The sequence below is a fragment of the Mus caroli genome, unplaced genomic scaffold (genome assembly GCF_978045245.1).
Source record: "Mus caroli unplaced genomic scaffold, Mus_caroli_1 scaffold_2, whole genome shotgun sequence".
Taxonomy (NCBI): domain Eukaryota; kingdom Metazoa; phylum Chordata; class Mammalia; order Rodentia; family Muridae; genus Mus; species Mus caroli.
In genome coordinates, this window is record NW_028227257.1 from 130,505,884 (window position 1) to 130,513,875 (window position 7,992).

Below are 7,992 nucleotides of genomic sequence, written 5' to 3' on the forward strand. Positions count from 1 at the left end.
AAGAACATTGAGAAGGTGTGGCAAATAAAGTATTCTACTGATAAGTCAATTGATTACCTAACTAAAAATTACACATACACACATATGGGAATGTAACAGTATTTGTCCCTAAGTTCATGTAAAAATATCCCTAGGAATAATTTTGGTGGGTGATCAATTAAGTAGAGAAATCAATACAACAACCAAGGAAAATCACACTGTTTTCTCCTGAGATTCATTTCCTTTTCTTTCTTTTCGCTTTCTTTGTTTTTTATTTAGTTTTTTTCTCATTTTATTATTATTTATTATTATTATTTTACTTATTCACTTTACATCCCATTCACTGCCCCCTCCCAGCTAGCCCCTCCCACAATACTTCCCCCTTACCCTTCCCCTTCTCAATGAGCAGGTGGAGGCCCCCTGGATATCTCCCGACCCCAGTGCTTCAAGTCTCTGTGAGTCTTCCTCTTCCACTGAGGACAGTCAAGGCAGCAAAACTAGAAGAACATATCCCACATAGAGATTTTGGTATAGCCCAACTCCAGTTGTTTGGGACCCATATGAAACCAAGTTACACATCTGCTACAGGCACTGGAAGTGGGCAGTGAATGGGATATAAAGTGAATAAGTAAATTAATCATATGTGTGGGGAGGCCTAGATCCACCCCCTGTATGTCCTTTGTTGACGGTTCAGTCTCTGAGAGCCCCAAGGGTCCAGGTTAGTTGACTCTGTTGGTCTTCCTACAGAGTTCCTATCCCGTTAGAAACTGCAATCCTTCCTCCTGTTCTTCCATAAGAGTCCCCGAGCTCCATCCACTGTCTGGCTGTGGGTGTCTACATCTGCCTGCGTCAGCTGGTGGGTGGAGCCTCTCAGGGGACAGCCAGGCTAGACTCCTGTCTGCAAGCATAACAGAGTATCATTAGTAGTGTCACGGATTGGTGCTTATTCATGTGATGGGTCTCGAGTTGAGTCTTCACCTATACCTGTGTGCAAGCCTGCAGTGCATCAGCAGGAGCAGCCCATGGTGAGATGGAGAAGTACAGCCTACAGAATGGAATTCAAGTCCAAAAGCCTGCTTAGTCATTTCTGTTTCTGCATCTACAAATACTTTTAAAATCCTTCCTTGGTTATCTCTCACTTCCCTAGAGCTTCCTAATTTTTCCTAGCAAATGAAAAGTCTCCAGAAATTTAATAGAAAGAGAAGACAAACTAGAAGTCTCATCAAAGTAAGACTGAGTATCTTCCTGACATCCTGTTCAAAGAACAATGGCATCTTGAGAAGCTAAAAGGCTTCCCTCACTCTTTCATTTTTTATAATAAGCCTGTAATTGGGCCATTTGACTCTAACTGCTTCTTTGATTTAGAGATGCAGATTTGTTATAATTGGTATTTAAAAATTTATGTCAAAGAGAATTTTATTAAGAATCGTGGCTAATATTTGCGAGTGCTAGTATAAGAAATATGTTCTACTAATCTTGAATTTTCTGCTACAGAACTTTATTATTTAAGATACAGCAACTAGGTGAGTTAAAACATTTTTAGAAGACAGTTTAAACTGTCACAAAAAAGGAAAAAAAAAGAGTCCCATTATTCCCATAAACCCTATCAGAAAACCACAGCAACCAAGTGAAAGAGCAATGGATTTGCATCTCATCACGCAGAAAGTACCTCTAAGTGCACCAAATAGGGAGTAATCTTATTTGAAAATTCAAGATGCTGTGAAAGACTAATAAAAAAGAATGTTAAAGTTATTATCCTTTATAGAGCTGTATACATATATTCATGTGTGTGTGTTTATATCATACCGGAATAGGATTACAGTGCTCATAAAAAAATGCAGTGTATTTTTTTTAAAAGAAAGATTTAGATACTCAATTCTGTGGTGAATATCTTAAGATTTGTGTCAAAGCTAAAGGAATGTATCAGAGCAATTTCATAGGAAAAGCTGGTTTTATACAAAAATGAGTTGAAAGGAAATACATGTTTATTGGGAATTTAAATACACGATCTTCTAATATGAAATGAAGAGACTGCAGTTTGCCTTTCATTTACACCCACCATTAAGGCAATTAGCTGAGTTCTCCTTTGGCCTTTCCTGCTAACTGCCTGCCAGAAAGAACAGGGATGACCTGACTGAACAGCCATAATTGCATCAGAAATATCTTATAAAACTCTAAAATGTTCTGAGATTCTAGAAGAGTCTTCATTTCTTGATACTGCTCAATCTTTCTAATTCTGCTGCTCTCTGGAATGCTTCTGTTCACCAATTCCTGGAACTCACTGACATGCTTAAATGTGCCTTGGTATTCACCTACTAGACATTGTTTTATCATATATTCTGAAGTATTTCCTAAGTCTTTAGAAGCAAGATGTCAAGAATCAAGAGGTTTCTACAAAATGGGGTTAAGAAGGATGGATTTAGCACACTCACAGAAGCACGAGAAACCATGGTCTGCAGATATCAGCGTAGAAGCACTGAAAGACCACCAATCGGGGAGGATGAATCCCACCTACCAGCTCACTTCCTATAGGCAGTTTTCAGGCAAGAAGACAGACCCAGGGATTCAGGGAAGCAGGGCACAGAAGATACCGAGAGGGGGAAAGATAGAGTGTAGAACATAGTCTCCTGGTGAAAGAAAAACCCTAGAGGTTTGCCATGGAATCCACATGACATGACTGGCTGAGTCCTGAGTTGAGTATACATGACAGGAAATGACCCAAGCTAGAGAAGGAACCACATGAAAGAAGTTGGAAAAATCTCTGGAGCTCATATGGGGCCAGAAATAGTTCAGGTTTCCCACCAGCAAGTGGTGAATAACAAAATGATGAAGGGCATTTAGCTGAAATCCTCACAAGGATATTGCATTCCAAAGCACTACATAATCAACATGCCACAAACTAGTGGCAAAAGGAAAAGCTTACAGTTGTACAAGAAAACAAGCCATCGTGATACCCCGTCTACAGCAGGAAAGAAAATGACATCCACTCTTCGCCCAAACCATGAAAGCTGAAGGTCTTTCAATGAAAAAAAAAAAAAACCTACCAAATAATTCTTTACCAAAAAATGATCCTTCAAACAGAAGAAAAACTAGAAAATGAATAAAATTCATTGTCAAGAGAACTGCCCTCACCAAGGTTAAAGGAAGTTCCTTGGGCAGAACCTAGATGATTAGCAGGTGGAAAGCTAAGCCTCAGATGAAAGTGAATACTAGAAGAAATGGTAAATATATGGGGAGGGTGGTGGGTTTTTTGTTTGTTTATTTGTTTGTTTTAGATCTCTTTCAAAAATACCTTCAGAATATAAGTGGCTATTACAGCAAAAATAAGTACAATGTAGTATGATGTTTACGGTGTATATGTAAGTAAAATCCATAGCAATAGAGCTAGTAAATATACATCGAGTGTCTTTAACTTTTTATATTGTATAAGAAGAATTATAATATTTGAAGGTTGGCTGTGCTAAGACATATATGTATATTCCCAATCCAGAAAAATCACTTAAGCAAATGAGGAGGTATAAACTATCATTATAAATAAAATGGAAATAAAATTAGTCCATGAGTATTCTCCATTGCTGCAAGAAAGGAAGAGGACCAGAAAAAATAAAGAGAGAGAGAGAGTAAAGAACAGTGAGGATTTTTGTTTTTTAAAGAACAGCAAATCGGAGGATTTAAATCCAACCAAATGTACAAAAGCACTAATGCATATCTAAAGATTCTATGTAACAGACAAAATAGATAGATAGGTAGGTAGATGGATGGATGGATGGATGGATGGATGGATGGATGGCCATAAAGGCCATTGATTAAATGGGACTGTCACCAAATCCGATGACTTTAGTTAGTTCCCTGGGACACCCGTGATAGAAGGAGAAAACTGACTCTCGTTAGCTGTCCTCTGACCTCCACACTTACACACATACATACACAAACACAAGCACAAAGAATTACAGAAGCTACGTTCACTTTCCAGCACCCACATTAGGCAGCTCAAAACTTCCTGTAAGTCCAGCTGCAGATCTGATGCCCTCTTCTGGCTTCTGTGAACAACACCAATTTATTTTCACATGCACATACCCACACACAAACACAGACACATAATTTAAAATAATTTAACTACATAAAAGGTTAGAAACTTATTTATCATGGAAGAATTTACTACAAGAAACTCTGAGTGGCATTATTAATATCAGACAAAGAACAGGAGAACAAGGGAAATTATCAGGAAACGAGACTTTCATTATAAAAAAGAGATTAATTCAACAAGAAGGCTTAATAATTCTAGGTGTCTATGTACCTGCTAGGAACTGACTTGTGCCTCCTAATTCATATGGTGAAATCATGTAATGCATTTATGTGATTTCAGTGACCAAACTATTAAGATGATGGTTAGGATTCAGTAAGATCGTCGGGACTGAGCACTTAAGTGTTGCCAGTACTCTGAATTATTTGGTAATGGAGCCTGAGTAGAATACCTAACAAAAGAATTACAAGGTTACAATTTGTAAAACTGGCTGAATTAAGAGACTTGGATAACTCCCTTTATAGAATAGCTATTAGTTTCACTATCTTCAGTTTCAATTAACCACAGTTATGAGCTGAAAATATTAAATGGAATTTTTCAGAAGTAAACTACATGTCATGAGTGGTATCATGAAATCTCATACCATCCTACTCTGTCCTGCTCAGACAGGAGTCCCTCTGCCCAGCAGGCCCAGACTGCACATGTACCCACTCTGTCGCCATATCAACTATCTTGAGCCTCAGATTACCAGGCACCAGGCACAAATATGGTACGTATACACATATGCACATAAAGCACTCAGACACAGAAAAACTAAAGGAAAATAAACCTTTAAAAGTTATTTTTAAAATGCACCCATAATTAAGGGAAAGCATTGTGTGTGTGTGTGTGTGTGTGTGTGTGTGTGTGTGTGTGTGTGTGTGTGTAAAGTTTTAGTCATTTAATAGAAATGCCTACTAAATATTGGGAACCCTTTGAGAGGTTACCATTAGTCTTGAAGACTGACACTTCTCAATAGTTAATAAAATAAGAAGTCAGATGTTCAGAAAAGCAAAAACACAAAAACAAAACAAAACAAAAACAAAACAAAACAAAACAAAGAAACCTTGATTAACACCATCAACTATCTTACTGACATGACATAGAACACACAAACCTTTCAAGAACACATCAAAGGTTCATGAACTCAATATATAAACTAAGTCTAAGTAAATATAGAAGTAAGAATATACAAACTATGTTCTCTTTCTACAAAATACTTAAACTGGAAGTCAACAGAGAGGTAGTTGGAAATGGTCTTCAAATAATTGAAAATGAATTATACTTCTAAGTAGAATAACTCACAGGAAATAAGAAATAATAAGAGAAAACAGGAAATATCTGTACTAAGTGAAAATGAAAACAATATCAAAATAATATAGTGTTGGGTGTGGTGGTGCACGCCTTTAGTCCCAGCCCTCTGGAGGCAGAGGTCAGCAGTGAACTCAAGGCCAGCTCCATCCAGCTAGCAGAGCTACACAATGAGACTCTGTGAAAAGAAAGAGGGGTGAGGGAGAAAAGGGTGTAGGAGAATTTAGTGGAGAAATTAAAATAAATGCTTACATTTGAGAAGAGAAATCTCAAATTATCCAAGTTCCCTTTAATTTTTCTTCATTTATTGGCAATAGATTCTTTTCTTATGCATGGTGATTATAGTTTCCCCTCCCTCCATCCCTCTCAGTCCTTCCTCCATCTCCTGCAGATTCATTTCTGCTCTGTCTCTCATTGGAAAAGAACAGGATTCTAGGAGATAACCATACATAACAAAATAAAATATAATAAAACCAAAACCACCACATCGAGGCTGGACAAGTTAAACAGCCCAAGTAAGCAGAAGAATGAGAAATCCACTTGTTCCTATGCTCAGAGATCCCATTATATACTAAACTATACACAGAGGATCTGCTGCAGACCCATGTGGGCTCTGTCCTTGCTACTTCAGTCTCTGTTCATTTATATGAACCTCGTTCAGTTATTCAGAGGGCCCTGTTCTCCTGATGTCCTTTGTTGGGATCTGAAAATAGCTGCACAAACCACTCAGACACTGATCTCAGTCAAACAGAACTGGTTTATTGAATGCACATCCCAAAACTGATTGATCGTGGATGCAGTCCAGACTAGGGAGCTAAACTCTGAAACACAACGAGAACACTATAGAGCTTTTTAAGCCTGAAATCCACAAACATCTGGGCCAAGTTATTCCACCAGTCAGGATTTAGGAATAGGATATTTCCTTAGGAACACATCTTAGTTGTATGTTTATTCTGTTCTCATTGGTTGAGATACTCAACTATGGCAGGGGACTTGTGTTGCCTAACATTCATGTCTTAACTTGCTAATCTCTGTCCAGTAGAATGACAATTTCCAGGGAGGTCTTGGGAACTTAAACTTTATTCTACTCCTACTCAAAATAGAAGTTTTACTCCAAATGGCTTCTTATATTCGTGCAGGTGTCTTTCTTATGTTGGGGTTCATCCCAGGGGCAGCTTAAATGGCAAGTAAATATAAAAGCTCATACATAGGTTCAGGAAGTGCTGCCAGGCCATTGCTTTGGGTTCAACTCTATTGTGGCTAACTATACAAACCAATTTGAAATGATTTCTATTGCGATTGTTTCCAAAAAGACCAAAGCACAGAACATTACAGAATATGCAATCTACTCAGGCATAAAAAAGTTTCATAGTAACAGCACATGAGAAAGTTTCATTATAACATTAGTAACAGCACAAAATGGCAGCAATGGTTACCTAGGCCTTAACATCCTTCATCACTACTGGATCTTACTACACTCTTCCCACTTCCTCTTCCATGGGTTCCCTGACTCTAAGAAAATGGATTTGATGGCCAAATCCTATTTAGAGACCTGTGTTCCAAGATCTCTCTCTCTCTCTCTCTCTCTCTCTCTCTCTCTCTCTCTCTCTCTCTCTCTGTCTGGATGTGGGTCTCTGTATTTGTTCCCATCTGCTGCAAGAGGAAAGCTCTCTGATAATGACTGAGTAAGGTACTAATTTATGAGTGTAGCAGAATATCTCTAGGACTCATTTTATTGTTGCAGTTCTTTTTGACCAATATTGTTTTATCCTAGATGTCTAGGCTACCCAGTCTCTGGTTACTGGTCACCCAAACACTGTCCAGTATTGATTCCATCTCATGGAATGGGCCTTAAGTCAAATTAGACATTGGTTGGCTACTCCCACAAGTCCTGTGCCACCATTGCCTTAGCATACCTTGTAGGCAGGACCTATAAAAGGTATTGAGGCTGGGCTGGTGTTTCTCTTTTGGGAGCCTGCAGGGTATCTTTCCATACCAAGGACACTAGAAGATAGGGTGAAGGCTCCAGCTCATCTTCTCCATATTCAGTGAGTTCAATGAGTTGTATAGGTGTTGTGCTCAGCAATGGAACCCTGCAATTAGTTTGCAGAGAGCAACCCCGTTTTCTTAGCAACAGCCTGGGTTGTTGCAAGATTTCCAAGGGAACTCCTTGGTCAACAACTTAACTGAATGCAACCCAGTCCCAGTTCTATAAGACTCTTTTGGTGACAAGATATGGCCGCTGGCACTCCATCAATTCCTTTATCAGAAGACCTCATTAGGATCACCTTCATGTATTTTGTGGATTTTCTACTACACTAGGTTTCCATAGCATCTCTCAAATGCCCTTCAATTCTAGTTATCTGTTGCTGCTGCATTCCCTCCTTCAACCTTATTTCTCCTCTCCCTCCCCAACTGATCCTCTGATTTGTTTCCCACGCAGCACCATTTCACCCATAAAGCTCATTCTATTTGTCCTCTCGAGGAGATCCATCAATATGTTCTCATAGTTCCTTCCTCTATATCTAATCTGTGTCTATGGATTGTTACTTGGTTATCATTTATTTAATGGCTAATATTCACAAAAACATGAATACCTAACATAGTAGTCTTTCTGGGTCTGTGTTCCCTCACTCAAG